The following is an 18,566-nucleotide window of genomic DNA, read 5'->3' on the forward strand; positions in this document are numbered from 1 at the left end:
TGAGGTGGGTTCTTCTGTGTAAACTTACCATAGTGGGAAAATAACACTTGTCCGCTTTGACATTTTCTTCACTAATTTATTACACAAACTGCACTATGGATACACCATACAACGAGTACACTGTAACATAAACTATATACAATATATATATACAAGGCGCGCAAAAGAAATTAAAACATATTTCTTTTCTCTACGTTCTCACACGGCCTGCTCGCCGGTCCAACTCCCAGTACCCTCTCCGTCCAGTCTTTCTTCCCCCCACCAGCCTGCCTCGACCGGTTTTTCCAGGGTAAGTCACTTCCGTTCTTCGTCTTTTATCAGGGGAAGGAACTTCACACCTCCCCTCTGGTTTGTAAATATTTACGACTGAGTCGAAAAATTTGAAACCCATATTATTTTGGCACTTACCAGGTAGTCCCTCTTTTCCGGGACACAGCACAAGGAATCACAGTAAAATCAGAGAGCAAAAAAAAAGATTCATGCTACAGTTATAAACACTAACACAAAAAAGAACACTTAAAACACATAAACATAAAAACTGCACATGTCCAAATTTCTACAGCGATACAAACAAAACATTGCAATATCAACTCACTGACACTTCTTTAAGGAATAATTCGTTTACTAATATACCCTAATAACACAATCTTTTCTAGAGTAACCACAATAATACAAAAAAAATAATAAATGAAAATTACAATATCTATATACTTTTTGCCATACTAGCATTGAACATTATCCTTTCTAGTGTTACAATAATAAACAAACACACACAAAAAAAAAAAAAAAAAAAAAAATATATGATACCAACATAAGTTTCTTTGTTTTTTTTTTTTCAATTTAGTTCAGATTATTGGTCACTTATACATTCGTGAGGGATCCTCGACAATGCGTCTGCATCGGAGTTTTTAGCTCCTGGTTTATGCATTACAGTGACTTGGAAGCGGGATAGAGCTAATGCCCATCTCTGTAATCTAGCATTCCGGGGTATCCCTTCGGTTAAGTACTTTAATGGGTTATGGTCTGTATGCAACAAAATTTTATTTCCGTATGTCCAAGTTTCGAACTTGTCGAGAGCCCAAATAATTGCATACGCCTCTCTTTCTATAGTGCTCCATTTAGACTGAGCGCTAGTTAATTTCTGGCTAGCAAATGTTATCGGTCTAGCTTTCCCATACTCATCTCGTTGAAGTAAACACGCTCCAATACCTATTAGTGAGACGTCTGTGTTAATTTCAAAAGGTTTTCGTATATCCGGCGTATATAAAGACGATGCCGTGCACAATGCATCCTTTAATTCTTTGAATGCCTTCTCGGCTTCAGACCCCCAAGGTATATCATTAGGTATAGATTTTCTCGTGAGATCAGTTAACGGCCTAGCTATTTTTGCATAATTCGGAACATACTCTCGATAGTAATTACATAACCCCAAAACTGATCTTAATGCCTTTTTGGTTCTAGGTGGCTTCAAATTTTTAATGACCTGCAATTTCTCTGGATCTGGGCCATGTCTGCCTGAGCCTACTATGTGACCTAAATACTTTACCTCCGACTTGCCAAAAGAGCATTTCTCTAAATTAGCCGTAAAGTTCAATGTCTGTAAAGTACTGAGTACGGCTCTTAAATGTTTAAGATGTTCTTCCCACGTTGACGAATAGACAATTATATCATCGATGAAACTTTCAGCATAATCACTGTGTGGTCTAAGAGCTTGATTCATAACTCTTTGGAAAGTTGCGGCAGCACCTGACAAACCGAACGGCATCACTTTCCACTGATACTGACCCTTCGGAGAAACAAAACTCGTCAGATGTCTACTTTCCTTCTCCATAGGGATTTACCAATACCCCTTAAGAATATCTAGCGTAGACAAATAACGTGCTGCCCCTACCTTATATCGAAGCTCTTCTGCGTTTTGCATAGGAAATGGGACAATCTGACTTTCCGCATTAAGCCCTCGATAATCACAACATAAACGTACGCTTCCGTCCCGTTTCGCTACACACACAATAGGGTAAGCAATCTCTGCTGTGGAAGGTTCAATTAAACCTCTTTCTAACAAATCAGCAATTTGCTTTTCCACCTGTGGCTTCAACGCCTCAGGTACCTTATAAACATGAGGTTGCTTTCTTTCAACTCCCGTTTTTAACCTGATACTGTGGGATCCTACCTTCGCACATTTAATCTCCCCGTCAAACACTACATGGAAAGATTTGATTAATCTGCTCAACTGATCCCTTTGTGACCTATCTAAATGTTTCCATTCCTCTGAAACACAGATCCTATCTAAAAGTTTGTCTACTTTAGGGTTTCTTTGAATAGGCGCGTGCTGCACCTCCCCAAATTCTGTGTCAGCCTCATAGATTATCCCTACTGCATTTATAGGCTGTAAATATTTCCGTAACTTATTTTGATGCAAATGTCTAACAGATTCATCTGGCAATTTTACCAAATATGAATGTGGAGACTTTTTCGCAACTATTTCTCCAGGTCCTGTCCATTTCGAGCAAAGTTTATTTGTTGACGTTGGTATCAGTACTACTACCTCATCTCCTATCTCGAATTCATTTTCCTTAGACCTCAAATTGTGATGATGAACATATTTCTGCTGTTTAGCTTCCGAATTTTCTTTAGCGAATTTCTCTGCCTCCTGTAACCTATTTCGAAGAGAAATTAAATATTCAGTAATTGATTCCCCAACTCCTTGTGGTAATACCGTCTCATCTACCCAACTTGATTTAAGTATCGCCAGTGGCCCCACTGGCACCCGACCATACATCAGCAAAAATGGTGAGACTCCGGTAGTTGAATTCGGTATCTCCCTATAAGCCCATAACAAATATGGTAACTGCTTATCCCAGTTTCTTCCTTGAGTATTTATCGCGTGATGCAACATTGACTTCATTGTTCCTATCCATCTTTCCACTAGCCCGTTTGACTGCGGATACCCTGGCGTAGAAAATTTTGGCGAGGCCCCTAACCTAGTTAAAAATTCTTGTGTTAGCTTAGCCTTAAAGTTCGTTCCGTTATCCATGGCTATCATTCTCGGAACTCCTGTTCGCATGAAAATATCAATGAAAGCGTCACATGTAGCTTTCGCTGTTATCGCCTTTAGTGGAATTGCCTCCGGCCATCTGCTATGTTGATCAACAACACATAACACATACTGGTGCCCTCTTGAAGATTTCGGCTCAATCGGCCCTAAAACGTCCGCATTAACCACTTGAAATGGAAGTTCTGGCCTCCCTACTGCTGTAATTGGAGCCCTATCCTTCACTTTAACTTTCCTTCGTAGCTGGCATTCCTTGCAAGCTTCGCACCACTTCCGCACCTCCTTTGACAATCCTTCCCACCAAAACGACATTTTAATCCTTTCCGCCGTCTTCTTTGCTGCGAAGTGCCCCCCTTGTAAGCTTTCGTGAGCCAACTTCACAATTTCTTTCCTGCGGCTTTGAGGAACAACTAACTGACTACATCGCTGCCCATTGACACTTCCCGTATGGTACAAAATTCCTGACTCCAGCCAATACCCATTCTTGTTATTACGTGCATCCATGAACGCGCTTTTCAGCGAAATACATTCCGCTTGCTCCTGTCTAAAACGTTGAGTTTGCGATAAGGGTGGGTTATCAGCTGACACTTGCTCACTGCCTCCCACTTCTACTTCCCCCTCATCTTTACTCCTTACCAACGGTGTAGTACGAGCTATTTCCGTTTCACCTTCGACCTCGTGACTGGCTTTTTCTGTCGATTCCTTTCCGTCCAAGTTACTCGATACCTGACCAACTCCCAATACTAGTTTTTCTTCCTTATCTTCTCCCCAATAAATATTTCCTTGTTCCCTGAGAAGTCTAAAATCTCGAGGTGTCACCAGCGCTTCCTCGTTCAAATTATGCACTACTGCTGCATGAACGTTTACATAAGGCTGTACCTCCTCTTCTCCTGACCAGATACTGATAGGTACTGTAACTAATATAATTATCCAAATCCCTTTCACCCAGAGTTGAAATCAAACTTTTAACTTTAGTTTTTAAACTCTGCAAAATAATTTTCCCCTTATGTTCTTCAGGAATTTTATAGAGATTAAACATCATTTCCGCATGATGGAAAAAGAACGGCCATTCCTCAGCTTTAGATGGCGGGTCAATCATAACTCCTTTCATTATTTTTAAATGTTTCAAGAAATCATTTCCCTTGCTCTCAGCATCTGAAACCCCTTCATCCTCTGAGCCGGATTTATCCCACTTTAGGGCTTCTACCTGGGGTCCCACGGCGGGTTGTAACCATATCTTCCCTCCAGACTCCAAATATTTCTGTGGAACTACCGATTTCCGGATTACAGTAACTTCTGCTCCGCTATCAACCACTCCTTTGAATCTAGCGTTGCCTATCTGTAGTTCTATCCTAGGTAATTCCCCACTTGCCCTAGTTAACGGAATTTCTTCTGCATAGTTAGCTAACTTCAACCCTACGCATATTTTATTTAATCCCTTTGATTCCACCTCATCCGTATCCTCTTTTTCGCTTCCTCTCTTGGGTTTCGCTATCAGGTTTATCGCTGGACAAAAACGCTTTATGTGTCCTTCACCCTGACACTGAAAACATTTTAGAACTTTCTTATTTGCCTGCATCATTCCTTGAGGTTCTAAAGTTTTTACCCCTTTGTACTTCTCCTTATCAACCCTGTAATCAGAACTGAAATTCCCCTTACTCTTATTTGGTCGTCCTAATTTTTCCCCTTGTCTTATCGGTTTCTGTTTTGGTCCCACTTTATTTACTTCCTGAGCACTCGTATTGTAATTTCTAGGCATTGCTGCAACGTAATTATCCAAATCATTTGCAAGCTCTGACGGAGATAACCAGTTTTCTACCTCTTTTAACAGTATATGCGCCTTAACATTTGCGGGTAATTGATCTTTTACTTGATCGACAATCAATAGTTCTCTTAATTTATCAAAAGTCTTAACTTTTCTGGATTCTAAGTAGAAATCAAGTGCTGCCTCAACCCTCGCTATGTGCTGAGTATACGTTTCCTCATATCTTTTTACACATTTTTCTAAATTCTTTTTATGTTGCAATGGGGTAATCTGGAATTCTTTTAATACTGTATCTTTAATCTTAATATAATTATCCAAATCCCTTTCACCCAGAGTTGAAATCAAACTTTTAACTTTAGTTTTTAAACTCTGCAAAATAATTTTCCCCTTATGTTCTTCAGGAATTTTATAGAGATTAAACATCATTTCCGCATGATGGAAAAAGAACGGCCATTCCTCAGCTTTAGATGGCGGGTCAATCATAACTCCTTTCATTATTTTTAAATGTTTCAAGAAATCATTTCCCTTGCTCTCAGCATCTGAAACCCCTTCATCCTCTGAGCCGGATTTATTTCCTCCTTTATCTATTTTCCTACTTTGAATTTCTAATTCTTTAATTTTTATCTCGTGTTCTCTCTCTAATTGTCTTTCCCGAAATTCCATCTCTTTTAATCGGTCTTTAGCCGCATCTGCCTCTAACTTACACCTTTCTAGCTGCAGCTCCATTTCCTTTAACTTAATTTGAGCCTGCATGTTCTTAATAATTTCATCAGATTCTTCTGACACCCTATTTCTCCTTTTAGGACCCATATTAACTTCTGGTATTTCTTTTCACAGCTTTACCCATACAACACATAAATAACACTTAATTTTACAGGCAAACATACATATTTCACTACTACTGAATACTACCATTATTCATTTAGCAAACATTATCATTAGTGTACACAATCATGAATACCTTTCTCATATTACTATTAACATATATTTCTATTAACATATATTTCACCATATATTGTTAACACATAAATACCAAAAATTATATTAGCTTTTGAATTAGTACAAAAAAATAGTTCTGAATACTTTGGCCTTACGCCGTAATACCTTACATATTCTGGAAATGAAACAAACATTTACTTATTGCTCTCAAATCATTAAACTAATTAATTTTTAATCAACCTATTAACTTTAATGACTAAAACATTTTGCCAAAACACGGCAACAACAAAAATAGATAATTTCTACCTTAATTAGTAACATGAGCACACAATTAAATGTTTCGAAATTTCTGCTGACATATTTTTGAACTATTTTAACATTCATTTAGCATACATTATCTCCTTAATAACAAAATTAATCATAATTCCTTATTTGCATATAAAATATACTTTCTAAGTGTCTACTGGCTTTAACGCCTGGCATTCTCATCATGTTATTAACCGACATTAACACAATTTGAATTTTCTCCGTTACTATAGTAATTATAGGGAGGGAGCTCTCTTCATTTATATATTGTGCTTCCCAAGAAATTAAGAGGGACTTACCTTTGATCCCGATAGTAGAAAATGACGAGATGTGCTCAATTCTGTACAATTTCCTCATCGCGCTGCATAACACTTCACTTAATAATATCACCACGGTAATACTGATGATCACTTTTACCATCCACTGTTTCAACACTGCACAAACATTTCAATTAATAATATCACCACGGTAATACGGATGATCACTTTTACCAGCCACTGTTTCAACACTGCACGAACATTTCACTTGATAATATCACCACGGTAATACTGATGATCACTTTTCACACGACGAGGTTTCCTACACCCTTTCGTTTATTTGCACGTGTAGGCTTACGCGCGCCACTTTCCGTCTTTCACGACCATCTTTTGTCATCTTCCTTGCTTTCGTGAATTATTTCCTTCATTTAAACCACGTTCACTCAAATCACCTTTTACGATCTTACTTCCTTCGTATTTTTAGTGATTTCATTTTTCCCACTATCCTATACGACTGCGACATTTGTCATGCCTCGCGCTCGTTCAAACACGAGGTGGGTTCTTCTGTGTAAACTTACCATAGTGGGAAAATAACACTTGTCCGCTTTGACATTTTCTTCACTAATTTATTACACAAACTGCACTATGGATACACCATACAACGAGTACACTGTAACATAAACTATATACAATATATATATACAAGGCGCGCAAAAGAAATTAAAACATATTTCTTTTCTCTACGTTCTCACACGGCCTGCTCGCCGGTCCAACTCCCAGTACCCTCTCCGTCCAGTCTTTCCTTCCCCCACCAGCCTGCCTCGACCGGTTTTTCCGGGGTAAGTCACTTCCGTTCTTCGTCTTTTATCAGGGGAAGGAACTTCACAACATCTATAGCCATAGACATGTGAAATGTATTTTTTGAAAACAGCAAGCAGCGGCGAACCCCATCGGCCAAGCGGCAAAGTCGCTGAGCACCAGTTATTCAGTCCGGGGTTCGAATCCCGGCGAATGAAATGGCTGTATGGACATTTTTGTGGTTTTACCCATGTGTAACGTGTATACGAGCTAGTTTTCCTTAGAAAGTACTCAACGAAAGCATCCCTCCTCTTAGGCAAATATCCCTAATTTGCTTTGCCGTAAGCAAGTAGATCAAACCAAGCGGCAAGTTGCATGAGCGAAGCGGTGAGCGTAGAGCGTAAAGTGAAACATTCAAACAATGGCGTCGAAGAGATAAGTCCGAAAAATTTCGATTTCAACTGAAATGTTTAATATGATTGGCTATAAGAAACCTGCATTGCAAAGTTCTGTAAGATGTTAAGAAACGGATTAGTTTTGAAATGACGGCTTTTAGATTGATATATTATAAATAGTTACTGTTTCTAGGATACAAAGGGAAAGTACCCAAATTAAAATTAAGAATAAAGGGGCTGTTGCAAAATTAAAGCTAATAGTTTCCTTTCATATTTTTTCGTATTCATGTATAACTCTTTTATCATATTTTTCAGAAAGCTGAATTCAAATAGCTCTAGAAGGAAGCTTTCACCTCTCGAAAAGAGTTGGCAACGGTACTAATGACTATACTTAAACTGCTAACTGAAACTATATAACTCGCAATTCTAATACAGAGCTGGCTGCTTGAAGTAAACGCAAAATATGCTCAAGCTATTAAATTTATTCTATAAGTTTGCACAAATATTATTGTAAATTCTAATACAATTAAACTACGAGTATAACGGATTCTCTCATAGCGACCAGCTCCCACTACCTCTGCAAGTAAGAAGCATTCATAGAATCTTAATGAGCATCGATAGTTAGCAACGCCTATCAAAAACCTATAAGACCTTAATAGCCTTAGTTATAACCTAAAAGACTTATTCGGCAACAAATTATCACAACTGAACATTGGAAGTATTGGATAACATAACCCTCGTTAACATTTTAACAAATCACTACCGTTCAGCAGGTGTGTTAGAAAGATGTGTGTTTAAAACAGTTTTAAATATTAATTAGTTAATTAATGAAGCATGGATCATAAATATATGAATATCGCAACAGCAATACTGCTATTGCAATTTTTGAGGTACTTATGATTCCTAAATTATTTTTTATACAAATTATAATAAATTAAAGGCGAAAATGATATCCAAAAATCGCTGATTTACAAACCTCCTTCTTTTACTGCTATAAATAAATAAGATAAACCGAAATGCGCATGAGTTCTTGTGCTCATGGTTGTAATTATCATTGAAATGGAGTTTTTATTGCTAGAGTAATGTTTGTAATAAGTGACCTTTTAATAGTGAAATATTTCTCTCACTATTCACTTCACTATGAGGTAGTGAAATAGTGAGAGTGAAAATGAGTCTTCAGACTGAAAACCAGCTACTGATTTGATTGGAGTTTTTATGGAATTTCCGATAATTTAGGAGAATGGTGAAAAATGTGGGTTAAATCTTTATTGAGAGCTTTTGGTGTGTTAAACCATTTGCGAAGCTAATTGATTAGGTTGGGTAAGAAATGGAAAGAAGTCCGCCCCCCTGGCATTGCTGCCCTATGGCTATTAGAGCTTCTTCCGTCAAACCACAAACGACGGCTACCAGCGGCCCGGCCGTGCTCACCGAGCATAAGATAGATTGACATTGCCCCGAGAAACCAAGGAATGAGACCGAGTAACAAAAAAGGTTAGAATAAAGAAACAAAAGCAAACGTAAAAACGCAAACCTGTATGGTCGCAAAACTGATAAAACATACATTCAGAAAGGAAAGAGAGAGAAACAAAAGAAAATTAAATCAAAATAATGTTGTTAGTTTAATAAACCAAAAAGAGAAGGAAAAGAAACAACTACCAACCAACACACAGCAAACATTTACAAACCACACAAAACATCAAAGCAAACACACACAGAAATAATAAAATGAAACACCAGGAAGGGCCAGGAAAAAACACCGGCGAGGAATTCCCAACTAATCCAATTCGAAATTAAACCTACTCCAAGATCACCCAGCAGAAAGATCATTTCCGATTTAACCACCGAGACTCTAGTTCACAGAGGTTCTTTCCATAGTGATTTACAATTCAAAATTTATGTATAAACATTAAAAATAATATGCAAAAGATTAATAATAAAATTCTCCAGAAATGATTTACATATTTAAAGCACAAAGTTTACATTGGTTATTTTCTCCATGAGCTAGGATCAGCAAGAATTAACATATATAATTTCCTCTTTGGTGTTCTTATCTACGTACATGTGTGTGTATAAATGAAGACAAGCAAGAAATAAAACTCTTTCGGGTTTAAAATAAATTTATAATTTATTTTAAATTATAATTAATAAAGATTTCTCAAAACATCAGAAAATAAGCACAACACATAAGTCTTACAATACATTATCAATATAGAACATGAAATGCATGAGTAGTACATCACAAGTAAAATTCCAGTGAACTAAAATGTATAAAACGAATAAATAAAAATAAAATATCAATCTCTGAAAACATTCAGAATCTCAAAGATAAAATACAAATGCGAGTATCACCAATAAAATTACAATAAACCCACGAAAATTCCATAAGAATTATTAAAATTCATTAAAATCCATTGTAAAGCATGTAAAACACAAAACATTAAAACCAAATCATAATTTCTAAAAATTTTCAGCAAAATCAATACATAATAAAATTAATGTATATAAAGGTTAAAAAGTTTACACTAAAATTCCACATTCAATTCTATTTACATTTATGTAGCTCTGAACGGCCACCACGTAGTTAACATATTTCCTAATGTCCAGGACGTTTCCATCTGTAATACCATTTGAATTTCTCAGATTTGTAAAAATTTCACAGCGATAGAAAAAATGGTCTGAATCTGGTAGAACCCCACACCTCGGACATAGATCTGCCTCTTGTATGCAGAATTTTTTCAGATAACTAGGAAATCTTCCATGTCCAGTAAGGAATTGGTTGACATCAATATTATTGCAAAGGGTCATATGCTTCTTAATCTGTATAAATCGTAGATGTTCTTCATTTTTCTCGGACTCGGACCATCTGGATTTCCACTCTGTCAAACAATCCTCCAAAATTACGTTTGCAATCCTTCTTGATCCAGGAATTTCAATATAGTCAGCACATTCAGACAAAGCAGCATCCTTTGCCAGCACATCCTCTCTCTCGTTGCCCATGTATTTGGCATGGGCCTTAACCCAATGCAATCTAAGTATGGTATAATTTCAATATAGTCAGCACATTCAGACAAAGCAGCATCCTTTGCCAGCACATCCTCTCTCTCGTTGCCCATGTATTTGGCATGGGCCTTAACCCAATGCAATCTAAGTATGGTATAATTAAAAATGTCACCAAACAATTTCTTAATATTAAAAATAGTAAAATTTGTTGATATGGGACGACATAAACCTGTAATAAAGAGAGACAGTCGTTATAAATATTAACAATAGAGGAATGTGGGATTTTGGATTGAACATACAATAAGGCCTTTTCCATAGCACAACATTCTACCTGAAACACCGAGTTATGTGATGCACCGAGTTATATGAGTGCCATAGTAGTACACAACAAAGACTGCCCCAATCTGTTCGTTAATGCCCAAACCGTCAGTATAGATGTCGAACATATCTGTGGTTGGCAATTCTTTATCAAAATTACAGACAATATTGCTTGCGGGATGGACAAGCAGCCTATCGAAACTTTCAAATGCATGTTTGGTAATCAGTACATCACCATATAATTTAAAATTAAGTCTGCCATCTCTAAATAAAAATTTGTCGTAATAGGCTTTATAAAGAATTGAGAGAGGCGGAGTGCCATCTAGGATGCATAAGACCTCTGTCAAAACCGTCCTGAAGCTACGCGTCATAGCTAAGCACCAGCTCCTTTGAATAGTATTCAACTTCATTCATAATCGGCAAAGTTCCCCTGCCCTGGAACCTATGCCATACATAATTATTGGGACAATAACATTCTTGCAAATTTCTCGAATCGTGTTACTTTTGATGTTCAGAGTATGGACAGAAAAAGTACGTTTATAATAAATTAGTATTTCGTTAGTCCTCTTTTGCACGGCTTTAAAATGTTCTGCAAAGGTAAGTTTAGAATTGAGAACAACACCTAAATATATCATCGTATCAACGAATTTAATCCTGGCGCCATTAAACCTGAGCTGAGGGGTTCTGCACTTTCTTCCACCTTTACCAAAAAATAGAGCGTTAGTCTTCTCCAAAAAAATTGAAGTCCTTCATCTATCCTCCATTTTTTAAAATACGGGGCAATTTGTTGGAATAATTTTTCAAGTTTCTCCAAGGACTCCTCTTTCAAAAGAACCAAAATATCGTCGGCGTATGCAATAACTCTAACATTTTATGGAAAATTAATCCTTAACAATTTATTTATAATTAGGTTCCAGAACAGGGTGGCACTACAGGAACCTTGCGGACACCCTTTATATATTTTTACAAAGGCATCATCTTTATCATCACTGCTTATACCATTAAACAAAACATTTCTATCTTCAAAATAAGACATATAACATTCAATAATATTGTGTGGAATCTGCAGATCAATTAATGTGCTCAATAGAGAAGACCAACTAATCGAATCGAATGCCGACGAAATATCAAGGAAAAGTGCGACAATATGTTTATCGGGTTTATTTTCCATTATATAATTAGTGACATCATACAAGGCCGTGTCGGTACTGTGACGAGGAAGAAAGCCGTGTTGGTTTCCACTCAAACTATTGTTTCTCAAAACCCAATGCAATATTCTATTGGCTAAGATTTTATCAAATATCTTGCCCAGAAAATTCAATAAGACAATAGGACGCTTTTTGCCATTTGATTTAGGTATCAGTATAAGCCGTCCTACCTTCCAAACACCGGGAAAAACACAGAGTTTAAAACACTTATTGAAAAGAAGGTGTAAAAATTCAGAATAAAAACCATAAAATACTTTTATAAAAACAGCATGTATCCCGTCCGGTCCAGGAGCGCTTCTACCGCGCAATTCCCGTATTGCCCGCTGAATTTCTTCATTTGTTATTTCTGGATCTAGAGTGCGATCTTTTTTCAATTTAGCTCTGATATTACCAAAATCTTCACGAGTGTCCAGATCAAGAGTATCAGCCAGAACTTTTCTATTTAATTCAATCTTATTATTCATTGTCTCAGAAGCCACAATCATGTTTCTGTTCCTGGCTTTGCCAATGGCTATTCTCATGAATCTATCATAATAAAATTTGTTATTTATAAAAATTTTGTTAGTGGCTTCAAATTTGGTCTTTCTTAGGGCTTGTTTATAGAAAGCCATTTCTTTTTTATAGTCTGTCTTCCTCCGGATTCTCTCTTCCTCAGGAATACCGGGAATCTGGGATCTTTTCCTTAGGGCACGCATACGCCTCCTCAACTTCGTCAAACTGTCATTCCACCAGTCAAAAGTTATTTTGCTTTTATACCTTGTTCGCAGTTTTCTAATGATCTGAGTATGCAACTTCCTGACAAAGTCATCGACAAACCTATCCATTTCATTCGCCAGCTCAATATTCTTTAACTTTTCATGGGACTTCAGCATCTCGAGCCTATAGCCTCGACAAAATTTCTCGATTCTTAAAACGTTTCTCGTAATACCAAGATGGCCAGGTTCTGGAATATTTCTATATTGATTAGGTTGGGGTTTAGATTTCTTGGAAAATTCAAGACAAAAATATCTTACACTGGTACGCCAGAAGGCAATAACTATGACCAAGAGGACACCTTTAACGGTGCGCATACTTTAAGTACGGCCCTTACGCATCATACTATTTGGCACATACATCTTGTAGCTGCGACTTCTAAGAAACTGGAAATTAGTTAAATACTAATACGTATACTTTCCATTAAAAGAAATATTTTTTGAAGAGTTAATAAATGTTACATCTCTCACTCTAGCCAATTTCATTGTTTTATCTTTATTTACAAGTCTCTAGTAAAATAATTAATCAGAAAACTATTTTTATTGCAAATGCACTCTGATGTTCATTTTGTTCAGCTTTTTGCAGCTGCCAGTCGCTGTGTATTGTTGAACTAGGTTATTGAACTAGATATTGATCTTCTTGCATATTCAAAGATTTTTGGCCTCGGACTCTGATTTCATAATAACATAACTTCATATTATTTATCCAGGCATAGGCGTTGTACTTACCATAGTGTTTAAGTTATAAAAAGAAAAAAAGGAATTATAGAACTAGTTGCAAACTAAAATTTGCATAACCGCAGTGCACTATCGATTATCTTCGAAATCCACCTACGCTTCGATACAGGTCAACTAGAGTTCAACATTGTAAGTTTGAATTTCAACGCGGATAATGTCTGATCGCATCTCAATCCCTTTGTTTTTCTTTTGTCGACTTTGTCACGACTTTCTAATTATTTTTTTTTCGCTTTCTCTTTACTATCTACCTGAAATATCTACAACCTAGGTGATACACAAGCGCTCACATATGTACGTGGCGATTTCCGTATGTTTCGCTTATGAGGTCGTAGTACTTTTAAAACTGATAGTCACCCTTTGCGATAGTTACGAATTTTTCTTAACAGAAAATGATAGTTATTACCTGTATAAGGGAAAATATAATATTGAAATAATAAAAAATACGCATGAGACATTATAATAAAAACATTTAGGAGATACAAATAAAAAAATCTTTTAAAAAATATCATTACCTTTCAAATTTTGCTATAAAAGAAATATATTTACTTGCTTTTAACTCATAGTACCTTCACTGGATATTAGTTTTACAAAGATATATAAAAAAATACAGAGTTTTCTATATGTGAATCCATCCTTATACTCAGATAATAGTGCATAAAGATTGGTCAATATAAGAGAGTTTTGCTTTTCCTTGTAAGACGTGTAAAAATATACAGTTTTTTTACATGTCAATCCATCCTTATACTCAGATAATACTGTATATGTGAAGCCATCCTTATACTTAGGATATCATTATATGAAAAAGTAACGCACAACCACTATAGCTCGGTAATGGAAAGCACTAGATATATGAAATTTTGTAGTTAAAAGCATTTGTCCTTTACCACCTAAATTATACCTAATTTTTCTTTCCTGCTGTTGTAAGTAAGTCACCATGGATGATCAACGTGATACTTTGTTACACCAATGGTGCAATGATCGAATTCCTCTACAAATCAGGAGATAGCATAACCGATTCGCAGTAAGCTGTTGCCAATCTATAAGGACAACACAGTGAATCGAGGTAATGGGGGGGTATCGATGGCTTTAAAGACTTTGGGGCCGTGATTGCATCATCCAGAAGCAACTACGGTCAAGCGGAGAGTCAGTTGTCACAGCTGATGAAAACGCTTGAGCCGTTGAGGAATTGATCCAAAATCGTCCAGCTATATCACCAGGAAAAATTATGAAGAATACAGATACAGAAAAAGGATCTGTGTTAACGCTAATCTAACGACTGGAGATACAGAAAACTGTGCACTCGTTGAATTATACGGATCTTGACAAGAGAGATGGATCTTCTGCAAGTTTCTTGGGGGATTACGCATATTACTGTCACGTGGTCATCAAATGAGGTGAAACCTAGCTATTGCATTTGGATCTCTGAGAGCAAAATTCGTATCATAGGTAGAAAGATGGCTGTAGTGCATTAATGCAAATGGATCATACATTGAGTGACATTTTTAAAGGACCAACGGACCAATGCTTCTACCTACAAAATTTAATTTCTCTAGTGTTTGCCATTACTACTGTAGATTGTGTGTTACTTATTTACGACCTTTGCAAATAAGTCTGTTTTGTAAAAAACTGGTGGTTGTGTTAAATATTGCTTATATATCCACTGGAGGATTTACTAAGTGGGAGGCTTCCCTCATCTGAACTTTTGGAAGCCCCTCATCTTAAAACCCGTGATATGTTTATTAGCATTGTTTATTTAATTTGTATAACTCTTGGGATCTTCAGAAATGCTGCTCCCCTCACAATTATGATTTTCAGAACTCCATTAGCCTCCCTTACATGTCAGAGATATCAGTGTTGCCGCGTCTATAAAAGGTAATAAACTTAAGCTACCAATAAATGGCATTAGCAAGCCTGGTGGCACGCTTAGAAACATGGATATAGTTCGACATCTCGTCGGAATCCTAGCTAGCATTGCACGAAGAAAGAGCCCTGATACTTTGTGAGATTTGTGTTTAGTGAAGGAATAAAAACCTATAGAGATTCGTCATCAAATGAGAATTTAATACAATGACAGGTGTACTAGTCTATTTTATTGGTCTGGTTATTTGATGATGACAAAGTACTCAAAAGGGTGTCTACCTAAGGGGAGGGACGCCCTTGTAGAGGATTTTCTAGGAGGAGCTGGTTAGTATCTACTACACACGGAAGAAACCACGGGAACGCCCATGCAGCCAGCCCGTTCTGCTGGAACTGAACCCAGGTCGAGCTACCAGTGTTCAGCGACTTTACGTTTGGCCTCCGCTGGGACCTGAGAAGATTAAGAAGGATTCTTTTCACATGAGTTCAGCTACTGCGGTAAACAACACAGCAGACGTGAAAACCTTGATGTGAAGAAAATTGCATATCATAATGAAGAAGATGACATACCTATTAAACACTAGTGATGGATCAGCCCATTACATCATTCTTATTTAAAGCAGAACATTTTACCGCTGAAAAGTTCCGGTAAAGTTTCGCGATTGAGACTTATATTAACATTTCAGGGGATGTCTGTAAGAAAAGGAGCAATACCCAAACAAATGGTACACAATTAAATAAACGTTATACATTTTAAATTCAAATTTACGTATATAAATCTACTAAGGCTGCTTACGTATTATCCCTATCGACCGTGAAAATTAGCTACCATCAAATCATGAAAGTTGGCTGAAATCTAGTCGAATTTGCGCAGTCATTTCTGTAGAATCCTCAAGGAATCGAAGCTTCTGTATTTAATAAACAATCAGTATTCGATCTGCTTCGTTGTTGCGCTCCATAAAAAGGCTTTTGCCGATTTCTACTATTTTGGTAGGCACTGCGATTGTACAGGAAGCTCTGTTTACAATGTTATGAGTACAAATTTCCCTCAAGAAATTGTTCCAATCTCTTAGTGTTTGTCAGCCATATTCAGCTGACCATATCGTGTCATTAATACCGTTGCGAAATGTCCAGCTGCGGTAAAAGAGCTTCCTCGCAAAGCGGTGTTGCAGTTTCAGAAAGTGACAGATAAAGATAGGGTTTCCAGATTTGACGCGAAATCACCCATTTGGTGACAAAATCGGCGATATGCTACAGACGGAGCGAGAACATTCTAGAACATATTCCTGGAGGGTTTCCTCGGGAATGTTCTCGAAGGTAGTTAAAAGCTATATATACCCTGCCTGTACGCGTACTAGTAGTATCTTGAATTCAGTAGTGCAGTAGAAACTTGAGCTCAGAGATTAGCTTTAGAGCGATCGACCCAGTTGGGAGCTGCACTTAGTGCTTTGCCTTGAAGCTGTCTTCACTGTTATAGCCTGGAGGCTGTGTTGCTGATTATCGTAGTTTGTAGTTTGATTGTATCGTAGTTTGATTCGTTTAGTATTATTTCTGTTTATCGTAGTTTTTCGGCGATTGTAAACTTTGAAACTCTGCTGTGTAAAACTGGCAAATAAACTGTGTTTTGATTCTTCATCAAGTGTTATCTCCAGTTACTCCAAATCCTCGAATTTGTAGAACGCAAAAATATGCATAATTTTTTATGATAGAATCCCATAACTTTGCAAATAATCCTCTGTTTACTGTTCCATAAAAGGTAGGATACAAGTTTTAATAATTTTTTACAAAATGCAAGACATAAAAATACAGCAATTACAGTAAATTTATGTATTTGTTCATAAAAACAAAACGCGACTTATCGAGAATCTATTCATCAAACGAAAGCGCAGATTTTATGGGTGTGTTGTTACTGGTGCTTAATCGCATTACTTGGAGACAATTTCATGGTCAAAGGGATAATAAGTAAGTGCCCAGTTATGTTTGGCAACGTATTCAGCATCATTATTTTAGGTCATGATTACATTTAATTAGACGGTGTTTTTCTACACTTTACAGATTTTCTTCAACAAGAGGGCTTTACCAGTGGCCGAGTGGTTAAGGCTACTGAAAACGAGGATTTCGACCCTGGTTGAATCCCCGGCGAATGGGCTGGTTGCATGCCTGATTTCCATGGTTTTTCTCATGTGTAACGTGTATGCGAGCAGTTCATCTTAGAAAGTTCTTTACGAAAGCATCCCTTTTCGTAGACAAGTGGCCTTTTATGCTTTATTTAAAAAGTCTAACCTAATCATCTTCATTAACCTCTTCGTCGTCCGTAACGCGTCAAGTGAAACTTCCGCAGAGCGGCCGTAACGTGCCTCAATTGTTCTTCTACATTTTAAAACTTTTAAACGTTTAAAACGCTTTCTAAATGTTTACTTATTTGAGTTTTTATTTTTGTTTGTTCTAATACGTCCTAAAAGGTAGCACTAATCAGACATTCTATTTCTAATTGAATTTGCTCCGGGTTTTATGAATATTCGCGCCATTTTACATAAGATACAAGACAGTGAGAGATGGCTTTAACGTCTACTCAGCAGAAAAAGAGAAAAATGAGGTTGGGAATTGGAAAGACAAGAAATATTTACGTTTGATGAGTACAGTCCATAATAACTCGATGCTTGAAGTTGGAAACGGAAAAGAACTGTAAAAAAACCAATAATTGTTAAAGATTACAACAACAAAACGGGAGGAGTGGACCGTCTGGATCAGATGTTATCAAATTATCCTGCTGCTAAAAATAAGCAGAGATATTATTATTTTTCCATTAGTCTTTATTTCCTTATAATTTTACTTAATATTTATTGAAAGTCACACACTACGAAAGGTCATGTATGAAAAGTTATGATGTACAGAGAAAACAACATTACACTCTACGAAAAGCATACGGCCGCTGGGAGCGGGGAATTTTCGCGGACAGGAGAGGACGGCGAAAGGGTTAATACCGCATTTTTAAAGAGAGGATCATTCAGCTTCAAAATTTCTTGCTGGCACTAACAAGCTACAAAAGGAACTTTTTTTCCTCAGGTTCCAGAAATTCTGCGAAACTTAGGTTATTTGAAAAATGAAAAGGCTACTCAAGATCTTGAAATAAAATTATTTACTTCAAGTATCTTTTGTGAAAATTTTGAAGAAGAGCACT

This window comes from Stegodyphus dumicola, chromosome 1, assembly GCF_044657685.1.
Source record: "Stegodyphus dumicola isolate Sdum_Otavi_A_Nest chromosome 1, ASM4465768v1".
In the NCBI taxonomy this organism is placed as follows: domain Eukaryota; kingdom Metazoa; phylum Arthropoda; class Arachnida; order Araneae; family Eresidae; genus Stegodyphus; species Stegodyphus dumicola.